The following is a 26,864-nucleotide window of genomic DNA, read 5'->3' on the forward strand; positions in this document are numbered from 1 at the left end:
ATTGTTTAATAGGTCTATTTTGTAGGTTAAAAATAATATGTGCATATTATTATGTAGGTAGATTATTAATATTACCGATAAAGGGCATATTATATTGTCTTTTCCAATGGAAATTTGGCTACATAAATGAAAAAGATTCTTTGTTGATTCACAAGACGCCTTTGAATTTGACCCATATGCGCCTAAAAGTGTCGTCAAAGCTTAAACTTCAGACACATTAACATGTTCCAAGCTCTACAATTAAAATTTTCAACATTTTAAAGATTTTTTTTTACGAAATTAATGAAACACAAAATGAGGAAACCGCAATGAACATTCGCCAGAAAAATAAATTGCTTTTTTTTTTAAATATATACCTACTTAAGTAAAACGCTATTAAGTAAAATACTTTCTACTTAACATGCATATTGCATAAGTATTTATTTAGAATTATATTTTAAAGTAAATAATATAATTGTAGGTACATAGTTATTATAGAATAAATAAATTATTCTTTCCAGTAGCTTGGCTATGTATTTATTATGTATATGACAAACTAATAGGTTAAATAGGTAATAATTAGTATTAAGGGCAGTAAACAGTTACATTAATATTGAAAAAATATTTTAAAAACATTATTAACGTTTTAATTTATTATATTATAACTTTAAATAATTATTTTATTGATTGAATAAATTTCGTGTGTCAGTATTAAAACGTTTCCATAATAAGTAATTAGTGCTATCTATCATTGAGTTTAAAATGTTAACGGAAGACTATGTCTGGGTCCATCCTGGAATAGATAGGCGGACAACGTGAAGGGAGAAGTTGAGTGTGATCGACTGGAGAGAGAATCCTCGCAATAGAGATGCCTTTAAGACGATAATGCAGTCAAATAACTATTTAATAAACTAAATTTTTATACTAGCGATGACCTAGTAGTAATATATCCGCTTGGTAAGTCGAAAGTCTCGGGTTTGGATCCCGGATCTGGAAAATTTTACAAGTTTTTTTTTCAATGCATTTGGACCCAAACATTCAATAATTTCTCGTAAGTGTAGAGCCAATACAAAAATAATTACAAGATAAAAAGAACTTTTTATATACAACGTCTTTAAATTTTCTGTTGAATCATATAAACTTGACTTGACTAGCTTAAACGATCAAAAGAAATTGTACTGTATAGAAATACTGAATAATGAAATGTCATTTCATATTGTTTTCCATAGTAACGCACGTATATATTATTTAATAATTTAGTTTCAAGGACCCCCTAGCAACCAATAGTGGTATCGAAATAACTTTTCATACAAAACAGAATTAACTAAAAATGAATTCAATTCTACTTAAAGATGGCGTAAAAATGCATTGGGATCGTGTTCTGATATGTTCTAAAAGTTCCAAATGTCTAGCTAGCCGAGAAGTTAGGTAAAAATCGATTGCAAGATTTGTACCGGACCAACAACCACCGCACAAATAAGAATACAACTAAAGAAAAACGTTGTAATGACAGAATAGCAATGAATAAAACACAATATATTAGAATACTTGTAGCACTCTTTATTCAAAAATTGTATCAGACAAAGTCTTATTTGGTACACATATTTATCTAAAAAAATATTGTTTGTCAGATGTTCCAAATTATGTATAAACTAGCCTTTATTTTTGTTCATTTGTGTTATTTCCAATTTTATTTCTAATCTATAACGTATTAGATATATCTGTATAGTATTTAGGTACATGCGTAATTTCTTTAAATCAAGGCATACGTATTTAATAGCACAGACCAGAAGAAACATTTTGGCACGATTAACAAGATTGTTATTAAGATTAAGTATATACCACGCCGTGATCATTCCGTTAAAGTGGATATAACCTATATAGGCAAGACTGTAAAAGGTGTACTTATATTTAACAAGAAAAAATAAATAAAAACAAATGAGTGTACATAATAAAACATTATTAACGTTAAATAAACTCAAAATTATTTTGATAATTATTCTTGTTTTCATAAAATTATTCATTGTATAAGAGACATGTAATAAAAAAATCTTATATCATCATTATTAGTTGAGATCTATCTTCTGATTGATGAAGGCCTCTCTTGGCTTCTTCCACTCTTATCGGTTCATAGTTATTCGCTGCCACGTACCTACGTCCACTGAAATTTATAAATTTAGTTTTTAGGTTTAGTGTGTTCTTGTGATCGTTTCTTGCCCCTTGGGTATCATTGTATATCGGCATTAATTTAATTAGTGATTATCCGCTTGCCGAGCAACCACTACTACATCGAGTACCTCGTCTGCTTTCTTATCTATTTGTTATTTGTGGTTTTTCCGTATAACGCTTAACGTGCACTTTTCCAAGCCGCGTTGTGCTACTCGCAATTGTTGGTTTCTTTTACAGTAGGAGTCCATGATTCACATGTATATGTTAGCTTGGTAGTACACATAGGTTAAAAATTGTACGACTAATGTAATTTTTGAAAATAATATTCAGACAATCAAATGCACTCTATGACAGTTTGGGTACTGCGATAAATCTCGTCATACATAGGTACTTACCTTTAATTTAAATTGGTTGTCCAAGATATACGTAGTTGTTTACTCACTAGATTTGACTACCATTTATGAGGATCGTTTTTGGTTCAGCAAAGCAGATTACTATTATCTTCAAAACATTTGTTTTTAAATCTACTGAGATTACACGTAATAAAAAAAAGATGTTAATTTCTTTTATTTTGTTAACTATCAATTTATGGTGGAACTGCATTGTATTTTTGTATTAATTTAATGAAACGCATTTTTTTTGTAGTAATTATTCCACTTTTAATCAATAAATTAGAACCGGTTTCATCCGCCTCAGAGGGACATTTTTGTCAGTTGAAAATGTCCCTCTGAGGCGGACAAACCCGGTCCTAATTTATTGATTAAAAGTGGAATAAGTACTACAAAAAAATCGTTTTATTAAATTAATACTACAATAAAAAAATGTTATATAATATTTTTTATTGAAATCTTCACACAATTTTATATTTCCTGTTGCGGTATGAATATTTCCTTTATGTTTCCAATTTTCTGCAAATATTCGCAGATCTGTTATCGAGACTAGTAAATAATAACATTGAGTTTTCTGAAATAAATTAACTATGAATAGAGGAGTTTGAGAGCACAATATAATTGACTGTCATCGTATCATTTAATAACTAAAGTTTTTTTCTCGATGATTAAATATTTTAATTATTTGTGTACCTAATACTGTTGTACTGTTAGTATCCTTCTGCCTGATATTGAGCAATTTTAAATACACTATTATCACTCAATCGAGCTGCAAATACACATTAATTGCCCATGCTAATATAATTTACAATACGTTTTATCGATTTTACTCAATTACAACGTTATTGCGAGCATCAAACACTTTCAAAAGAAGCTAGTTTGAAACATCGAGTTTTAGTTTCTAGGATACGAAAATTATCGATCAATATAACAAACTCGTTAATAAAATAGTTAGCTAAATAGATATGATAATAAATTAAACTTTTCTATTCTGATACATTTTTTTATTATTCTACTGAGCTTAATAATTATTTGATGATATGTGATAGGCATTAACTGAGCTATGGTCAACTATATAATATTATACAATAAATTGGCAGTCGTAAATTTTACTCTTGCATAATTATTCTTCAACATGAACTTGGGTCTTAAATAACACTATATACAATATTATACTCGCAACGAATTGCTCGTGAAAATGATGTTTTAGTCTTGTTTTGGGTACCTATTATACTCATTACCAAACTATTCTCATATATTGCAAAGAGCCTACAACGCGACAGTAATAGTGAGTTTACGCTTCTGTTTAAAACCTGGGGATTCACGTCTTCTATTTGTCTCATTCATGTGGTAGGCCATGAGTATATGAATACAACAAATCAAGTGATATGACGAGGTAACGCAGGATTATTCATGGTTGATTTGACTTTCACGTAAGCTGGTTAAGGAAATAATACGAATAGTTGCTTTCATAATGTCAATGAAATCATATTATACTGCAACTTTATGTAGGTATATGTTTTTTTTACATTTTCACGACATAGTTCTTATGTACGATCGATGTGGCGAATATGCCTGATATATGGCAACTTAAAACATATCTTGTAAACAGGGTCACAATAAGCTGAAAATATTTGCATTGACAAATAAATCACCCCTGAAGAATCTTCAGTAAAAAATAGTTCATTAGAGCCTATAGTTTTAGTAACTTTGTGTCATCAATAAAAAATAATGAGAATTTAATCTTGATGATGTCAAAATTACTCAATTTTGCTGTTATTATTTTGTTTGGCATGCATTGTACCTATGTGAGTTAACACGTAATAAAACGTTGTTTATTACTGATTAGGTAAATATACACGTATTCTCTCTTTGCTTAAAATTTGATACCGTTATACACAATTTTGCAAAACCGTAACGGAGAAAATTGGCCGTATTTCATTTGAGGAAATTTAACTCTAAACAGGCGCGCGGTCTCGCTCGGAAATTCCACAAACTTGGTTCGCCAAAGTTCTACGACATTGGCTACCAACAAGTGGACTATGATAAATTAATTTAATTTTGGTATCGTTATGTATAAAATAATGAAGAACTGTATAATATAGAACCATTAACGAAAAATAATTTAATTAAACATACAAACTTTCAACACAGAAATCAATATATTATTAAATAAAAACTAACAAATATTTTACACCACACAAATCCACAATTATATTGATATTATTTTACATTTTCTAAAAGTAAAATAATTTATTTTTATTCATTTTTAATATCTTTGATAAATGTAAGTTATTATATGGCGCATTTAACCTCCTCATGATTACAGATAAGCGCATTTCTTTATAATATGATTTCAACATTATAAAAGTAAATGAATAATTTTGCGCACAATTGGAGCATATTATGAGCCTATTTTATAATGAGGAATGGTTGTAGTCGTCTAACTGTGTATATACCAAACTATGAATTTAAACCCACGTTTTCCAAGGTGTAATATCATTATATATTTTACTACAAGTACCAACACAATTACTTTTGGTTAAAATAATTATAATACATCATTGAATTATATAAATTATTATATTAATTACTTAGGTATATAATTTTGATATTAGATATTAAAAGATATTTTTAAATAAAATTTCCCTTTTAAATAAATCCATTAATCAAATGGTTATGAATGATCTTTATATTAGCTTATTATTATTGCAGTGATTTTTTATCAATCTAGATATTTTCTAGATGTTAAAATAACTATGGGTCCTTAGTACAATTTTAAAAGGTTAAATGCCGCTGTCGCGAAGAAAATATTCCCTCGGTAATCAATAATGAGTTGGGCCAAAATTAATTTTCACCTACGTTCCAACTGGGAAACATGGTGTTAATATCTAGACTGGAAGTAAGCTTGTTATAATCGTAATCTTAAGGATACGATTTTATTTGAGAAACCAGTAACATGATGATATTGTTTGTTTTAATAAACTTAGTATTATAAAGACGATATCACGTTGAAAAGGATTTTAAAATCATAATGATAAAAATATTATTTAATAAAAAAATTTGAGGGTGAGATAATATTTCTATTTAGATAAAATAATAATACGATCATTTAAATTATGATTATGATTGAGTACTACTTATTACCGTTTTGATTGAACCAAATTTGAATACCCTTTTCCAAAAATAGTAAAATACAACTGTGAGCTTTGTGTCATTTCCCGAATAGAATGATATTTTATTTTCTCCACAGCTTAAAATCAGTGAAAAATTTTATTCACAAATTCTGTAAAGTAAGAATCCTTTCATCGTTCCATACAAATCAGTAATCATTTTTGTTGACATATTCCAGCCGACTTCAAAGTGAAATACTGAGTATATTTTCACAGATCAAATACATTTGTGGAAACATATATTATAAGTGAGTGATGATTCACTTATGGATGTACATTAAGATACCTAATGTAACATTATATAATAATAAACCAAATACCTTTTATTATATTGTTTCCTTATAATATAGATGATACACGCCTGTTAAAAAAACTTTATGAATGATTGATTATATTTCTTCCGTAATACAATTTAGCTTAGGCCACAGATTGAATCTCGCATTAAGGGGAGTGGTAGTATATATACAATATACAGTGAACGAGAAATTTATAAATACTCATTGTATACCTACAAAATATTTATTTAATATTTTAATGAATTATAAATATACCGAAATACGTATTGTTTAATCGTATTATCATAATTATTATGGTAGTTTATAATCAGAGCAAAATAACATTTTAATAAATACCAATGCACATTATAAATTTAATTCCCGTTTCTCTGTAAACCCACTTTTTATTTAATTTATAAATAAATATAAAACCATCTTTGATCCAAAGCAAGAACCTAATGGTATGAATGACTAGCTAATAATCAGTGCACGTTAAAATTATGCTAATTTCACCTCTTCTCTGTGAAGGCTCATATACTCTGATGAGAATCGACAGTTACACACTTAAAGTGACTTACTTTTGTACAATTAAAATATGACAGTATTTGTAGGTGGGATTATAGATTTTAATGACATGTCATAGAAATAATTAGCCGAGGTCGATTTACTACTGGATGATAGCCTAAGATACACATTTCTACTCCTCATAACATATAATACTGATGATTTACCAACGTATGTAGGTATATTGATTTTAATCTAAAATATTTACATTAAGTGACTATCCATATATTATAGATTTGACACATCAGAGAAAAGAAACAGTCTGCATAGTATCAAAGATCTGTTATCTGTTAGTTGAAATTATCTGTGGTGTTCATATAAAAATCTCAGTTAGACGCAAGTGTTATTTGTGTGTCAAAAAATATATAGGGGTAGTCTCGAGTTTATATCAAAATTAGTAGACTAAAAAAAATCTTTTTTTGTCTCATTTTCAAATGTTTATGGCACAACTCTGTAGAAGTTTTTTTTAACAATGTTTGGTATATTGGTTTATCAAATAACAGTGTTATAATATTATTATTTTCATAATTTCAATACAAGAATATTTATATTAAATTATATTGTTCATAAAAAAATAAAAATAAAGAATAAAACATATCTCTGCGTCCTTCTATAGAAAGAGAACTATACCATTTCCCAAGGCAGTTGTAAATACAATCACTCGTGTGAAGTTACTTATTTTGACATGTTGAAAAATACACTCCGAGTCAAGAAGATATAACATACAACAGGGCCTCTGGCGTTTTTTCCTCAAAACGCACCCTATTCTTCCGAGAAAGATTTTTTATGAAAGCTTTATAAAAAAAATCCATATCAAGGTCTAAAAAGTTGGAAATGTATCTGGCCTTTTGGTATTGTTATATTATATGTATATGTCATTCTAAAATACAATGGAGTGCATTAGAAAAGAATATTGCTATTAAAACGAATATAATTTATATGCAGTATTTTATAACGTAGGTACTATAACAATAGTGATATAAATTATTATAATCTTCTTTATAAATGTTCGCCAGTGGAGAACATTCCAGCGTTATATAGCTATGTCATAAATACTGTGTGGGTTGTATTTAGCAGTTTTTCAGTACGACGAGATCCGGTTGGCTAAATAAAGGGATATCTGGAATAATTAGTTTCTATTAAGAATTTAGTATAAGCAAGGAATCTTGACTTTAGATTTGATAAAAAACTATATTTCAGGTACAATAATTATCTTCACCGAGAGATGAAGAGCGCACTAAGAAATGCCGATTCAGAAATTCCGCATTGAGTTTAATTCTATTCTAGCCGTTTTCATAGCGAGCTCTCTTATGAATGTATCGAAATTATTAGTATTCTGTTTAGCGATTGTTAAAGGGAATTTTGAATACTGACATTGCAGTTTAATCATAACGTTATGTGCGCGAATGCTTTATGTGGTGTATTTACAATTGTAAAATTTTTAATTACGCAAAGGCTTCACAGGGTGGGACATAGTAAAAATCTTAGTCGTTGAAACGATTTACACCATATCCACGATGTTTGCAGCAGAACGGAGTGGGAAACTATGTCCAGACTATTGTTACTTTCTACTGGTATTTCAAAGTAAGGAAAACAATATTGTGGAAAGTAATAATGGAGAAAAATACTGAGCTATATCATCATTACAAAATTGATATATACATTTTATTATATTTTCCAATAGATGTTTCGATAATATAATATTAGTATATTTAATTAGACGATTGGTATTTTATGTGATGGTGACTAAGAGATACTCATTTATATATTATTTTTATATACTTACTTATTAATGTTAAATAATATGTAAACATAATATTATAAATCTGAATCTATTCCCACATTACCATTCTAATAGCTAAATACATAACAAAGAAAAGAAAAATGTGAAGACATAGAATCGTAAAATTTAATAGTATCAGTCACCTCTATTGAAAGATAAATGACTAAAAATACAAGGATAATTAAAAGATAAGCATTGGTAATGGGAATTTAAATGTTTCACTGTTATTCTATCGAAGAGAAAGAGATAAATGACTTTCGTTTTTGTAGGGACGTTCAAAATAAAGGCATCAAACAAACGTTTGCCAAGAATATGTAGATAATAGAAACGTTCTTTGCTACCTTATATCTAATCTAATAAATCACCTATATAAATTTTTAATTGATTTTTACTCGTTTAAATATTATGCCAATAAATTATCAGTATTTCAATTGTTAATAATTGATTAAGGGTCAAGGTAAAATTAATGGCCTTTAGATAATAATAAATTAAACCCGACCAAGCGGAGCTGTTTGCCAGGGTCTGTCCACACACGGGCCCGATTGGCCACGCCGACTTGATATCAACCAAGGCCAACTTTGAGGCATTCGAAAAATTTGCTGCGTCATATGGAGGACGGAACAATTCCGATCCTTCCTTAGATTCATCACTTTCAACTCCTGACTCTTCTGTTTCGGTAGAGTTTCAGTATACGGGTACAGAAGACACTTCATGTCATTAAAGATAAATGACGGCAAAGCAAGTCAAGATTCTTTTTATTTTCTAAAACTCTTTCTTTAAGCACTTAGGTACATGGTTGCTACATCAGTCCCGTGCAGCATCGCTTCGGGACTAGGAAGTGTGGCACTAAAATCTTTTCATTCTGATACGTTTATAGCGTCATGAAAGGCGGCCGTGCACAAATCGCGGCTGCATATATATGGCGGGTGGAGATGGGGAAACTCAAATCATTGTACTTAATCAAATACATATCGACTGTGGAAAGGCAAAAGGATTTAACCCTCACTTTTTGCAAAATAGGTTTTATTGAAAAATAGCATTGCACATAACTAAATACACGTTCTGTCTAAAGGATGTAAGCTGCAAAATGCCAAATTATTATCAAATTTTAGCTTTTAATTTTTAAAAAAGAAGGGCGTTTGAAATTTGCGTCCAGGTAAAAGGATTTATTCCACATCAATGACATTATTAGTCATTCAAGTAATCTTTTATGGAAAGGAAAAAGGCGTTATGCATCTTACGTCGGAAATGTATGAAAAAAATGGTAGTTTTACTTAACTCTGCCGGCCGACCAGGTAAGTTATGAACCAGAAGAAAGACTTAAGCCACATACATTTTTCGGTCGGTCGTTTGACAGTTAACACGGATTTCGACAGTCTTTTCATAAAAAATCATTTAATGTTAAAGCATTGAGTGAAAATGGTAACAGAACGAAGCAAAAATGATTTTTGAAATGTGTGGTGTTAATATGGATGCAACAAATAATCCCGACAAGAACTGTTAGTGTTTAAAATTACATCTTGAAGATTTTATATCACAGACGAGAAGAGCTATTGTAAATTCTATCTATATCGGTATGAAACGGCCTGTTACAACTTATAATATGTTTTAATTATCGATTAATTGATTTGATGATTTCATAATATCTGAGAAAAGTAATACAATATTTGCTAATTCACTTAAAACACCGCCATGCGATTTATAGGTTATGTGATGTGTCAAAAACACTTCTCAATTGAAATTGTTTTCAATTCGCTTTAATTTACGATTAATATCATTGTAATAGACTAATATCATTATTATGCACTGTTTTATGTTCATATAACATAAATCGCGTGTAAAATGTATGTGTCTAACTCCAAATATGTTAATACCTACCTAATTTTTAGTCAGGCAAAATGACTTAACCCTCATTTTTATTAGTTTTTCTTCAATAACTTCATTATTTAATTATAGATTGGGGGAAAAAAACACCAAATTATTTATCATCATGCACTTCAAGTTTGTGTCTATTTTATATTTAGACTTTGGCCCAAAATCATTATCAAAACATTTTTTGTGCCTCCTGTAAAATTTGATTAGTGTGGATTAACTCCGTTTGCCTTTCCACAGTCGATATTATATCATAGAAAATACAGAACGAAAAATGAAACACTAAAATAATGAGCGAGTTCCAACTCCAGTGAAAAATTTGCCAAATATAATATTATACTATATTTTCATGTTGAATTTAAAACTATAAAATTAAAAATACATATCTGATGTACCAAGTATAGCTTTATTCTCAATTTTAACATTTTGACGTTTACAATAATACTATTTTATGATATTCATGTATTTTATGTGGTTACACATCATTAATTTCTAAAGAGCACGATGCAGAATCATAATTAAGAACATAAGTCTCTGAGATATGCGCCCATATAGTATCCATACATAATAACACGTCATTAAGTAGGTAGTTAATCTATTAAAAAAAGGTAGAAACCCAGAACGAAGCCATTTAAAATACGGTCAAAACACGTCTTACTAGTACTAGTGGTGCTAAATAATTAGAAACTCGGGATGGTGTTTATTGCCAAGTTAATACAGATGGTTCTACATCGCGTTGTAAGATGAGAAAAGACAAGGTCTCATAATGACATATACGTAATTTCCAGTATATATATTGTTAAGGCTTTCATCTTGACAGAGCACCTTGGCCCTTAACGTACCCATTTTTAAAATAAGTAATCGGATTATAATATACATCAAGGTACCATGCGGTTCAACATAATTATGTATATATCTAAAAATATTAGTGATTACAATATTGTTAATCAATTCAATTACATTTTGAATATAGCTTTATTTATTTTAAAGTATAGAAAAATTACAATTTATTAATAAAAACGTATTTAGATTTAAATAATAATAAAATAATACTGATTCAACCCAGAGTCGTTATCATTTTGAACAGATGTTTCCGCAATTTATATATCCTAACTGTATATACTAACTATAATAATATAACTATTGTGACAGGCAGCTACTTTAATTAAATAGAAAATCGCACAAAATCACGCAGCTGTCTCCAGTAGGTACCTACTTACATATATGTAAATTAACTGCAAACCCACAATGAGATTCGACTATTGAAAAGGGGATTTATATATTTTTTGTGTTACTACATTTCACAGCAATTCCAGAACGATTTTGGTATGGTTGAATTGGTAACTATGCACGGCTTTGTAAGTGAAATAATAATAAGTGTTAGTACATTAAATCAAAATGGCGGGTTTCTGTCGACGCTTTGATATGACAATTTACTTACATACTTTGTTTCCGGTGTTACGTTATTGTTCAGCTAAATAATGATGAATCGTTATAATAAAAGAATCTTATTTTAGGGGTGTAACACTAATTAATGCAAGGCGTTTTATGTTACAATTTGGCGACAAATAATTCTTAAAGTACTGATGTGATCAGATAAAATGAATCTGCAATACAAAATGAGCATTATCATAAGCAGATCTTTTTCAGATTCACTTTTATAATATTATATTTAGGGTCAATATTCATAATACTAATTATACTAACGTCAATTAGCATATACAGCTATATATTTTTTCATTGTACCAGCCGGATACAAAAAAAAATCAGCGAAATTTCGTTTTTCAATACGAATATGAAATAGTATTAATATAAGCAATAATTTAGAAGAGAATATAACGAAATATATTGTTTTTACCAATAAACCGCAATTCAATGTTAACAATACAGCAATAGTTATGTTTACATGGAGTTTTGATTGATTTTTTACACTAATATTTTGATACGATACGGTATTTGATTTTGATTATATACTGTAATATATTTTTTTAATTATTATCAATTCATTTTTACTATTTTTATTATACATTCGCCTAAGATGTGTAGATATTATGGATTAAGTAAGTAAAAACGATGTAAAATTTACCCCTCTCTTCCAAAAATATTAAGAGAAAACTTATTCTAGACACGTACCTAACTGTTATAGGTCAGGATGAACCTTATAAAAATAGCATATATACGTAAAATTTTATACCTTCCTATATTATTTATTGATATTTCTTCGTATATAAAATAAATCATATGCCACTTAACCTGCCGTCACATCAGATGATTGGTTTTTCTTGGTATCTACTGACAACACTCTTACAGCGTAGGATAGGCTGATTATGGAAAGTATCTTTCGCCTGTAAGAGCCAAGACTTAACAGAATTATCATATAACTGGTGAACGTGATACATATATCAAGTATAATAATATATAATGAATATTCATATATTTTGTCTCATTACTGAGAAAGGTAATAACTGAAAATATTGTTACCAATAATCTTCTTTAATTTGGAGCAATTCTGTATTGATTGTGTTGCTTCAATCATTTAATTACGGCGCATGTCTTCAAAATCTTTTTGAGTTTGCTCGAATTTATTCTCACAATATTCTCAAAGACTTGGATGACTTTTCATTTGCTTATGGCCAAAAGACGTTCTGTATGACCTGGTAATCAAGAATCCTCTGCCAGCACCACATCTCGAATTTGTTAATATGCTTTCTATTGGATATTCCGGGAGTCTAGGTATCAACTTACATCTTATATAAAGATTGAAAATATTTGAGTTTTTTAGTAGTTTTTGCGGTGTTGTGGTTTTTTTAATGTTTTGGTAAGCATTTTTAGACAACGCAATTCTTCATTTAAATTCATTCTTACAGCTACCGAAGTCACTGAGGCTTGAGCTGAGGTATATGAAGTCGCTCACTCTTTCCAAGTGGTTTAGTCTCTTGGTAAGAACACGTTTGTCAGCCCGATCGGAAATAATTAATTTTGCCTTATATTCGTTAATGCTATCACCCAATTCAGTGCTTACCTATTCTCTTTTTGCCAATTGCGAATAGCATAGTAGGTATAAAAATGGTTAAACAATACTCATAGATTATAATTAAAATATTTTTTCCATTCATAACCCTGTTTCAAAGCTTCATAACCAACCAATTATTTCATGTTTACCGATTAGCTTGTAAAGAAATGTGTTTAGTGCCAGGTGTAATGCAATTTATTTTTCGACATATTTCAATTACATATAGTGGCGTATTATATATATATTTTTAGTGAAATATTGTATATTGACGAGTGACAATGTATAAAATACAGCGTTGATGTAAAAAAAAATATCCATGATGTATTGAAAAATAACTAGGAGTCTGACTAACAGTTGGCCGCATAACCAGAAAAACAAAACTGTGCATTTGTAAAGAGAGATTTAATCTTTATATTATTATAATAGTATGCCCACGATGTGTGATGATTTGATATGAAGTATACAATTATAATATCAAGAGAAGTGTCTCATTTAAATATTCTGAATTAATATCAATACAAATACATTATTTAATGCAAATATTTACATAGGTACATGTGAAAAAACGAATAAAGCCAGTTACTTATTAATACATTAATCAGTAAAATACTGTAGATGAAGCCTTTTCAAGTCCCGTAAGAATGACTATTCAAGTGTGTACTTCTTCGATTACTCACCGTTTACCTCACTGTTCACTGTGGGTAGTACTCATGAGTATAAATATGACCTTAAGTATTAGTCAATACCACATCTACAAATACTTTAGTATGAAAATTCTACTGGCAATGCAAACAAGTCCTCAAATTTTATTCGAATTTAAATATCTAATTAAGAATTTTATACATAGTTGCACTATTTTGATTTTGATACATTTCATTAAAAGTGAATAGTAATTTAGTAGACTATTAATTATACTTACGGATAATAGATTTTGCAAACCCTGCCAAGCGAAAAATGCAAGTAATAAAATGCAAGTGAGCTAGCATTGTAAAAAAATGCAAATTTATGCATTGTAAAAAAATGCAAATTTATGCATTTTGTATTGCGATACAAAACGATAATATTGTGTTTAACAAACAGTCGTTGGACCACCTTTATGGTGGTATTTGAAATCATTTTATTTTTTGATGAGTATTTAATATTATGTTTAAACGTGTATTAGGTAAAATAACTAAAGATTAAACATATTTAATGAATTCAGAATATGAATATTTTCTGACGAGCTTCACAATAGAACAGGTTGGCAAATACTCTATGATGAGTAAAATATTTAATAATAAGCCAAAACTAAATCAATGCTTCTATACAATTCTTATATTTGCAACCTTATTAAAATGTAATGATCTACTCAAATTTAAATTTATTGCGGTATAATGTTCACTACTTGTATAGAACCTATATAATTTATTTTATTAACCATACACAATCTAATAACCATATTATTAAATAGATAATACGGATATTAAAGTTATAATAAAGTTAAGAGCGTACATAAGTGAAACGGCAAATAATTTTCAACTATATCTGGAACGAAATTTCGGCCGAGTTGCCATTCGGAGACCGACAGTAGAGGTGTCTGCACGTCAATTTGTTTTGTCATGGCGTCGGATGAAAATATTTTTAAATCGTGTAAAGATGACTAAAAAACTTTACGTATGTACTTAAAAAAGAAAACATGTCAATGAATATACTATTATTATTAGTAATATAACAATAAACATAATATTAAATGGACGCATGTTGCATTTTTATGACAAATTATATTTCGTTCGGCACGCGTCATTTGCACAATCCGCGTATCGCCTAGTCACGATCTTTTTAGACCATGTCCCAGCTGAGGTATAGCCTCAGTAGTATAATTTTGTAGCCGAATGAATTTGACTAAAATTATTTATCTTGAATTATCTGTAACGCATGAGACAAAACATATGAAAATACGTAAGAGAAAACAAGGCAGGCGTTTTAAACATACATGTAGACGCAATTTATAAATTTAAAAAATATATGAGCAGAATCATCAATTTTAATTGGGTCACTAAAGAAATCATAGTCTTGTAATAGTTTCACAGTTACTTATAGTGCGGCAATAGTATATCGAGTATGTATATAGAAAGTATTAAATGATATTGTAATAATTTAGTGACAGATTAACGGAAATTTATAAAGAATTACCTGTCTGGTATCGGATAACGTGATTTTGAAAATAATATATCTCTGAAAATGTAAATTTCCGTAAAAATATGATCGATTCAAATAATAAAAAAAAAATTGGGTGTGAATAAATCGAAGTGAAAGTGTTAAAAATCAACAAAGTGGCATTTAGATAAGAAATTAGTGTATTATCTAAGACTAATGCTAAATATACTGGGGATAGTCAATGTTTCGGAAAAGTCAGTAGACTCTACAAAGACTCCGGCAGCGCATAGACAAACAATTGAGTCTGAAATACCACAACAAGAACAGTGAGACAGAACATATAGGTAAACGCATTATAGAGAGGGTGACAGAGAGAAGACGTATAATAATGTTGACAGGTGGTACTGTCACTTGGTAATATTATTTGCTAGTAAGCCCTACTATTATATACGTCGACGCAGCTTTACACATAGTGTTAGCTAATAATCATTCATAATGCAGTAAATTATTGCAATACGCATTATTTACAGTATTAATTGTTTTTGTACTACTTGTTAAAATTACATTATAATTCAATATTATTTATTAACTATGTACTACCTAGAAACCCAAAATTTTAAGTGGGGTTGTATTATATTTCGACAAATGTTTCAAAAATAGTGTAAATAAAAATATTTATTATTTTATTTCAATGTTGATGGTTTGAATTTTTTTTTTTGATTTTTTGTGGTCCACGGATGTAAAAAAGTTAAGAAACATAGGTCTATATCGTCTCTGTTCTGGCAGAACACAGTAACTGGAGAATACTAGTTTTGAGTAATTTGACTTTGAAGTTGTTAAAATGTTTGAAATGGTCTCTCATGTGAGTGTATTAAGTAATCGTAAAAAGATGACTTTAAAATAGAGACTGTTTATTTATTAAGAAGGTTTCCAGACGGTAAATTTTGAAATAAGGAACATTTTGGTATAACTAACTCAATATGACATTTTTTCGAATTAGTGTCTTCTGCCAGAACAGTGACGATATAATGCTCGGACTAACGATCGGACATAGAATAAGTATGTTTAGTTGTTATACGATTGTTAAAAATATCAAAATTAAAAACAGATAATAATTAATATGAACACTGCTGTCATATTAATACCGTTTATTATTTATAAGTGACGCGTATATTCATTTCATTTATAAATTACCAATCATCTAAGTGTACTTTATTAGTCTTAATTACTATGCATTAGTTAAGTATGGTTAATAAATAATAATAGCAAACATACCTACATAATAATTTGAATCATATCGGTATCTACATTACTGTCCAAGATTGTTTAACATTTATCATGTGCACAAAAAAGTGTTTTACATAAATCACATATACACTATGTCTTTAACATATACTTTAGTAGTTCAATTAATTATATAACTTCTTTTTAAATCTATGTGTTTGATATTTTTGGCTAATGAAAAAAATAGACATCTTTTTAACGTAACATAAATAATGTTAAATTTATTTTATCCAGCATCGTTAATTTTATTCATATAACAGCTGATATTCTAAAAAAATCTATATATCCACAATTTGGTAAGCTAACTTCTTTATTCTTTTTTTGGTTACCGCTTTACTTATCAATAAAAAAATATCTAAGTAATCAATTAAAAATAATTGACTATATAATTCGAAAAATATACTATTGATTACTAGTAGATAATTTTTAATCTGCCTTGTTTTGTTAATTTCAAAAAGATTCCGGCCAGTTTCTTCTACTCAAATTAATAAAGTCATCTAAATAATTTATGTCATCAATTAACAATGTTACCTAATCCTATGTTTATTTCTAAAGTTACATTGTACTTTTTCTTTAATATTGACAATTAAATATTATAGTAATGCTATCGAATATAAAACTCAGTATTAACTTATGGACCAGAATGCTGGGCACTCAGCAAATAGGATGAAAAAAATATGGAGATATTTGAGGAGAGTTTTAGAACTGTTTAAGAAAGTGGCATCTGGAGGTGAAGGTATAATGAGAAGCTGTACACACTTTGGCGAAAACATCACGTGGAATATGCAAATGCAGAGACTGTGCTGGATCGGCCATGTGTATAGCAGGCCAGAAGATATACCAGCAAGGAGAAGTATGTATACAACTCCCGGGGGCAGGAGAAGACCTGGATGGCCAAAATTGAAATGGTTGAACTACGATGGAAGAAGTTTTTGAATAAGGCCAATACCCGCCAAGGGTTGTAGTGCCATAAATGATGATGAATACTATCGAAAATTTCAGACAGGCAATCAATGTCATTATTTTTTTCAAAATCTATAAAGTATGTTCTAGGTGACGTACCTACATATATTTATTAATAATTAATAAGTTGATAATATAGTTTTTTTTAAACTGAGTATTGAAATGTCTATTATTATAGCAGGAATTAATAATTTATTCCATTACTACTGATTAGGTACGTTTAACGACTTGTAAATAATTTATAAATACGTTGAAATTGTATAAACAAAACATCTGGTTTTTGTATACAATCCGTTATCGCCAATATTGAGCATTGTATAATTTTTATAGTCGGTTTGCATTGCTGAATTGAGACATATTTCTTATTGAGAAATCAGAATAATATTTAGCGCCATCACTAGTTGCCAAATATCTGCCTCTTCCGAATCCGTGGGTCGTAGATTAGAATACAGGTGCTGTTTATTCAATGTGCTTTTGAACCCATATTATATACCTAATAATATATTGTTCGAATGGCTAATTTTCATGAAATGTAGCCTTTTCTAAAAACGCCAAAGATTCACAACGGGAAGTAGAGGAATCAATGATATTGATAACAATTAATACAATATCATATTTAAAATTTGTACACCTATGTATATTTTACAATATGATATTTTATCATCTATTACTAATTTACAACAAGTAATTTATCACTTAGTCCTGCATATTAAAATACTAATAAAATACCTAGTCATAAATATTAATATAAATTATGAATAAAATCATAGCCACCACATTTTTATCATTGATCTATAATAATAGACTATAATTAGAATAATACAGTATTAATGAAATTCCATGCGATGATCATTTGGTAACATATCCGCTTGGTAAATCAAGGATGTTGGATTCGAATCTCGGATCTCTAGCAAATTTCACATATTGTTTTTAAATGTGTGTTTTTATATCCAGAGCATAGACTCGACTCAATAGATTGACAAAGTGGCTTATATATATTTCTCTTATAAGAAAAATTGTAAAAGGAAAACCTTTTGTTGAGGCGATCAAGATCTTCACCGGATTGTAGAGCCAATTGATATTTTTGTTCTAAATTCACATTTTTTTAAATTTATTTTATTATATAAATAATAATAATTTTAGTTAAATAAATATATAATTTAACTAGCGTTTACGTGGTAGATCTCAATTACATATAATGGTTTTGAAATATAGTTATTTTTGTTAATTCTACTTTTAATTGAATCATTTACGTTGACAGCTGTTTCGGGGTATATACTTATCTTTGAAACGGTCGCACCATAACCGTTTCGAATATGGTTTTCCTATTATCCTTATAAACAGCTGTTGACGCAAATGACTCAATTAAAAGTAGAATTAATAAAAGTAACTTTGTTTCAAAACCACCATATAAAGTATATTTAAACAAATTAAATATAGACTTTTTCCATGGCATATTAATAACATAAAATAAATATAATTTGTACGTATTTTAAATACATTTCTTTTTATATTTATGATGGTTTGTATAATTCTTTTAATTTATGTCGATAGATTTTCATATTTATACACCGCTTCTGTATAAGATATGGGATAATACATCGTATCGACAACTATTTAGTACTTTAATTATTCATTTTGTCATACACAGGCAAATACAATTTGGTTAATAAATCTCAAAGATTTGTGTTAGTAAATAGTATAAAAAGTGTTGATAAAAAATAGGCAAACAAAATATAAGGTTAAAAAAACTCTTTAAATATCTTTAAATACGTTGACCCTATAATATTAAATTTCAACTAAAAATATTTGATATTTCAAACGGTTAGAAAAAAGTAGGTATCAGAGAGAAACAAATATGATTTTGAATAGTGCAATAAATAGAATAAATAATAAAAATAATATTTACCTCTCGTAGAGTTTGTGGCATTCGTCGTAATGATCATTCACTTAAAACTAGTTATAATAAGTGGTAATAAGTATTCACAAAAACCACTTCAACCAAACAATACTTTTTACTAATTTTAATAATACACAATATCACTAAAATCTGCAAAGAAAAAATATATTTACACAATCGTATTTAAGTTTTCAACAAATATTTATATGTATGATTATAATTAAGAGTTTAAACGATATCATATACCATTTTATCAATAAAGGTAACTGTTTAAATTAGGTATACGTCAATTTACTTATATTATGTAGTTGTCAATAATAATTATTAAAATATATTATAGTGAGCTTATAAGTTGTGTAAAACAATTAAACAAACAACAAAAATAAAGCTTAAAATTATATAATATAATATTATATTAGATAATTTTTAGTGGACTGTTAAATTTTAATCACAACTTATTTTAAAACATGATGATTTAACTTTATTAACTTAATATTTTTAATTAATAAAACCACTATTAGTTCTAGTAATTATTATACGCTGTAGCGTCCATGCTTTTTATATATATTTTTTTAATTAAATTTATATATGGCATTCTAATATCATTAACTGAAACATCTTCATAAATTCAAGTTTTTTTAATAAAAACTCTGCATTACATTATCACGCTGACACAGAGCGAAGTAGTTTTCCACAAGATTTTTGGCGCGATTTTCGGACGTCGGCCGATTTGGCGCGAAAAGTGACGCGGACAGTGCGCTTCCGGAGCGTCGGTCTTGGATCGCAGAGGCGTCGACGGCGGACGACGGACGCCGGGCAACTGAAAATATCGTAGCACTGCGCGGACGCATGCGTAGTCAACCAAACACCGATCTTGTACCTATATTCTGTGGTTTAAAGTACACCACCTGACGCAATTTCCCTCAAGCATCAATTGCTCAAAACGTAAATGGAGAGTAACTATGAACCTCGATACTTTATATTCAAATTATGCTTCCTCATGCTACAGTTTAGTAAGAAACACTATATTACAGCATCTCAATCTAAATATGATATACCTATCAAAGCATCCAATAGTGTGACAAAAACAAGCAACCTTGTATTATAGTCAAAGCATTGGTATAACCGATGACATTAAATATACCAGAAAACGTTAACGTTTTGATATCATAATAGGTACTTATTATGTTTTTAGATTATCATTATGTGTTATTCCTCCCTTTTTCCTTAACGTTTCGGCAAATTTACAGCACGAACAAGAAATGTAGAAGAGAGTAGAAGAACATTTACGGTAACAACCCCTAAAATAAAAAAGGATAATAACCGACCATGAAAAACACAAGAAATAAACCCTGATATTTTTTAATGACTAAAAATTATATAGGTAGTGATAAAAAAATCATTCCAGTGATATACACAAAATACGTAGCAACTACGAAAATAGAAATTTCCTGGATAATTAAAAGTCAAATGCATCTACGAAGTTTTTAAATCATACGAATATATTATTGATGATAGATAATATGTTTTAATTTTTACAATAATAAAGTCAATTAAAAATAAATACCATACATATATCAGTCATCATTTGTTTTTCATAGCAACGATGTTTTACAAGGCATAAAGCTATACATATTAATTTATTGTTAATTCAAGTTTTAAATATACACCATATATCAGATTACTCTTAACCGCGACAAAACAGATAGACTATGTCAAAAATATTCAATCATTATTAAATAACATACTGCTACACTGTTTATTATCATTAACATCAGACATTTCCAACCTTTTGGATGGAAGAACCTTTTAAATATTTATGTAAAAAATAGCATACATTTCCAATTCCCCGGTATTTTCTAACCATAATCATCAGCATTCAACGATCTCAATATATAATATATTATAACTATAAAAGAATATTATTCTAAACGCCATCGCTTTGCAATTAGAATAATGCCATGTGTAATGAGAAGTTCATAATTATAATACCTTTCGAAACCAATCTTTTATAAATACGTGCACTATTTAGCTTTAATTGTATTATAATATTATACGATTATAATTCTAATACCATTGGCCAAAGGTAAGGGTAAAGGTTTTGCCTTTTCAGACACTGTATACACTCACCAAAAGGCAACACAAACACTGACAGTGAAAATGTGTGTTTGTCTTATGGTGAGTGTATATAGTACCTGAAGATGCCGAAAGGCGAAACCCGGGTCGCAAAAAACGAGTCAAATGGAATAGCACAACACTTAAATCCATTAGAATTTATTAGGTTATATTTAAATAAAGTAAACTTTGTAAGCAATCTATTAGAGTTTTCGTTGCTAAATATATGTTACTATAATTTAAATGTAATGTTAACAAAACATTTATTCCTGACAAACTACATACATATTTGACAACTTGTTCTATCCAAAGACACCTCATGTATCAAAATATGGGTTTTATCTCAATTTCAAAATGTTGATGTTTATAATAATACTGATTTACTTATATGGTAATATTATAATAATTTTATGTGAATATTAAAATGTTGATTTCTAGGTTGAGAAAACTAACAAATAATATTTTTTTCTGTGAAATCTATAGATAGTTCCCAAATATTCTATAAATTCATTATTTTCAATCGTATTACGGTTACTGATCTCTACAACTATTTTATTAATGACTTCGTTATAAAAAAAAGTTTATATCGTGCAAATAAATAATCTGTATGCACATATTATATATAAATGTTGTTTTAATATTAATTTTATAGATATTTTAAATTCATATTAATTTAATATTTAAAGTATTATTAATACTAAAGTGTAGTCCAGCGAATCTAGTCAACAAAATGCGATTTAATAATTATTATTATGCTCACAGTCGTGGAACTAATTAAAATTATCACACTTATTATTGCAATGCACTAGAATAGATCTATTCTCCATTCATAGTAGATATTATAATATGTTTTACCTTGTGTTAAAGGTACGTGGCTATTTTAAACGAAAGAAAAAAGTAGTTGTCTCAAATTACATTACCATATTGAAATGTATCTATCTTAATTAATATTTAATATGTAGGTACCTAATGCTATTTTACTTAGAGACTTCTTTAATAATTTAACATCCTGTAGCTTCACCGTATACACTGTACACAATGTGAATATTATTTTACAGCCTACGAAGAAGCCAGCATCCAGTTAGCTTCCACATCCTCCACAAGTATCTGTATTTAATACTCAGTATGTCGTTATATAAATGGTTATAAAAAACTAAGTATATTCTGCGCATATTATGTATCATGATAACAGTCTAAACGCTGATCAAAAAGCAAGACATAGATAGACGGATTTAGTCTATATTGATGTAATGTGTAAAGAAAACTCCCACATCTACGACGATAACGTATTTACCATATTGTATCATAGATATTTATTTAAATATATTATAAACTATCTTACCTTATCTATCTATCGATTCAATGAGTAAGGATTTCTCTTATCTTAGAAACTGGTATCTTTCTTCTGCACATAATGTTACATAGTTATTTGAAAATTAGTTTTCTGGTATAATACCAGTATTATTTGAAAGGATGTTCTATTTTATCGTGTTCTGTTTTGTCTTGTTATGTTTTTCGGTTAAATCGGTTAGGTACATGTTCAAACACGCGCGTTAACATGATCTTACTCCCTACTTCATTTATCGTTTTGTCAATTTATGGCTACAATGGCCAATATAAATGGCGTATTTCAAAAAAATACTACCTTATTTTTAGGTCAATAATTATTATAAAGCAAATATTATTCGTAAAATCTTTATCACATTTGAATGGTCAAAAATAAAGCTTATAATCATTATCTTTAAAAATATCTTTAAATGTGTAAATCTCGCCCATTAAAATGCCTAATTCTTGTCAAATTTGGGATCACAGAGATTATCAATATAATTTTTAATGGTAAATATTTAACTATAATAATGTCAACATAAATTTTACTAATGGTTTTATGAATGCTTTAAAAATTAATAAATATAAAAAATCTTGACACCACTTCACATGGACGTACTGAAATATGACTATATTCTAAAACATTAAAGGTTTAAAAGAATACTATTTTATGTAATAAAAATACTTTATGCAGTCATCAAATGTTTAAAATAAATTTAAATGATAATAAGGCTTCAAAATTACGTAAATAGATTATCTACAACGTATAATGAATGTCCAGGATCATGCTTTGAAAATAGCATAAAAGCTCCATTTTGACGTATGCTGAGCATGTCCCCCCCTTAAGTATGTCTCTGAGATGTTTAACATCATGTATTATGTGTATTCATTATCTCATTGTATTTATTTTGTTACTTATTTTTCTTTTCTTTTTATTTTTTATGTCAAGTTTTGAACGTCTTAGAATTATTATTAAACGAATTAGCAGTAATAAAAATAGGCTTAATACATAAAAGAGTCCTTATTTTTTATATTCGTAAAATAAATTGTATTAAAGCATGCAGAGGGATTGAGGAAGCATTGATACTATTTCATTAATTCTAATATATAATACTTATATACATATTTTTTTCTACGTTTTATTGTTTTCGCTACCTACCTTTGATTATGTAGAAGTGTTTTGCGAAAAAATGAATTTAATATTATTTTTAATAAAACGTACGATTCATAACAACGTGTTCGAGAATCTTTAATATTTAGAAAATGTGATTTCTAAGTAAGGAATAAGTTGAAGAAAAAAAATTACATATAAGAAATTTAACAAGTGTATAAATATAACGGCATACAATATAGACAAATTATCAAATAATATCGACGAAGTCAATGCTTTTTGCATTCCACTTGATGATTGTTTTAAATTCAGTATCATAATAAACGATATAAAAATCATTTAAACGAAGATGTATTAGTGATTAGAAACAATGATAATATCGATTTTTGCATTTATATATAAATATAAAATTTACATAAATAGGCTAGCATTCACAATAAAACCCATCTGTATTTGACTAGTACTAAAATTTACATATCTCAAAGTTTTTGACGCGAAACCGTTCGGTCGGAAAAGAGCCCAAGTTACGGTGGTTCGATCTCATAAGATAGGTTACGGAAACTATGTGCATCTAAGATTAAATGGAAACCACACCTAAAGGAGGCCAGACCTTACACTGGATAGATATAAGAAGTAATATTATCAAAAATATATTTATTATAATATATCCACTGATAATATACACAATATTGTAATAATTAAGTGTGCAAAAGGAAAGGGGAGATAAATAATCGTAAATTAGTACATAGTTCAAATGCAAAATCACTTATGTAAATTGAAAAATGCACATAAAAATAATGACACAGTTTTGAAGAGATTTTAGGTAGGTACATTATTAGTTTTTTAGGTATAGTATATTAATATACAACTACTTGGACCGTCGTTTAAATTAAAAATAATAATGTTATTTCGTCTAATTTGAACATTTCATAGAGTGACTGTTGTGCGTTTAAGCAATGGAGAAAAATCCTTTTGCTTTTTACTTACTCATGTATAGGAACAATTTAAAAATGACTTGAAATTTGAAATTGACCAAAATGAGTAAAATACGAGTATATAAGTACATATTATTATTATACATAGGTAAATAAGAGTAGAGACTACTCGAATCATTTTCTCTGAATTATTCACTTTTCTTCCACATAATATTAAACCCACATATTTTTATCATATAAATCATTTACTCGTAAAATGCGGACAGAAATATTAATAAACATCGTTCAAATAGAGTTTAAATGATACAGTTTTATTTATCAGTCTGTAAATAATTTCATATTATATATGTAATTATATATACTCAATAATGGTTATTAGTAAAGCTATTATAATATAATGAAAGAATTATCATTTTTTTGTAATATCATCCTGGCTAGAAATCTGATACTCTAATAATATGTAAGACATTTAAAATATTATTCAAGGTGATGATAGGGTAATAAATAATCATATTTATCTTATGGCATTACCTAATTTTTAGCATAACCAATGAATTGGTTATTTCCATTATTACTAAGGTCGTTCAGCTATATTCAAAGAATAAATGAATAGGAATTCCCAAACTTTTGAATAAATATTGTATCGATATTGAACCATCGTATATATTTGAATATTTTCATTTTTAAATTTACATCGAAAGCCATACATGAATATCAATCAAAATATAAAGCACAAAGTGGCAAAGAAAGTCAAAAATTTTGCTGTACTACCAATGTCGCATTAAAATTATTTTTATTTAAAAGGGTTTTTTTCATTATTTTGATAACTGTAGGTATTGGTAAAAAAACATATCAAAATTATTTAGCTGAAGACGATCTAAAAATGTAAATTATCATTGTGTTATAACAATGAAATATTTACTGTAAATAAAATTCTATGAAAGTCAATGACCATTTAGGTTTTTATGCGACCACTGAGATCATAATTTTCAAATTATTATATTCTTGATTATTCCATAAAAAACTCAATTGGTAGTATCAATCAAATTCATATTATTTCTTTCTTTCCGGGTTGTACCTACGGGCATGACCACTAAGACGTCGAATACGTCCTCTGGGATTCCCCGCTTATGGAACCCGAACGAGCTGGCCGAATTGACCACGCGGATCTGATAGCAACCGAGTCCAACTGCTGCATTCGAGAAATTTGCGGCATCATATGGGGAGCGGGATAGTCTCGATCCCTCTGTAGACTCATGAACTTGTGACACTCAATATGCGGATACACAGGGCGCTTAACGTCAGCGGACAATAGAGCCAGTCCATTTTTTTTTCTTTCTTTACTTCCTTCTTTAAGAACTACAGTGCATGGTTGCAGTATCAGTTCTATGCGGCTCCATCTTGACGATGACGACGACAACGACGACAAAATGAGCACTTAAAATCATTTCTTTCAGACACGTTTATAGCGTCATGGAAGGTGGCCGTGCATACCCCCGGCTGTACATACACGACGGACTGGCAGTGGGAACCTAGTTAGTATTTCTTTTTTTAGGCACTAAGGTGCATGATTGCTACATCAGTCCCGTGGAGCTTCATTTCAGGACAAGGAAGTGTGACACTAAAATATTTTCATTTCGACGCGTTTATAGCATTATGGAAGGTGGCCGTACACAAATCGCGACTGCGTATACATGGCGGGTGGAGATGGGGTAACTTTATATTAATCGTACAATTATACATGATTAATAAACTTATTTCACTACTTTATTTAAATTTAAAGTCAATATATTTGTTTATCAATTTCCTTGTATGATGTTAACGGTCAATTGGTGGTAATAGACTATATTAATTGAAATAAAAACCAATATTATGTA

At 28.7% G+C, this 26,864-nt stretch overlaps 1 long non-coding RNA gene across 1 annotated transcript in view; it reads right to left on the reverse strand.

The window, feature by feature from the left end:
• LOC147067096 (uncharacterized) overlaps positions 1–19,682 on the reverse strand; it is a 300,820-nt gene extending 281,138 nt beyond the window's left edge. Inside the window, exon 1 of the long non-coding RNA XR_015071485.1 lies at positions 19,510–19,682. This is a non-coding gene — a long non-coding RNA (uncharacterized LOC147067096). The remainder of the gene's footprint in view (positions 1–19,509) is intronic.
• Positions 19,683–26,864: the final 7,182 nt, after the last annotated feature.

Source organism: Rhyacophila brunnea, unplaced genomic scaffold (genome assembly GCF_057557595.1).
Source record: "Rhyacophila brunnea isolate RB1 unplaced genomic scaffold, BYU_Rbru_1.0 scaffold_4, whole genome shotgun sequence".
Classification (NCBI taxonomy): Eukaryota; Metazoa; Arthropoda; class Insecta; order Trichoptera; family Rhyacophilidae; genus Rhyacophila; species Rhyacophila brunnea.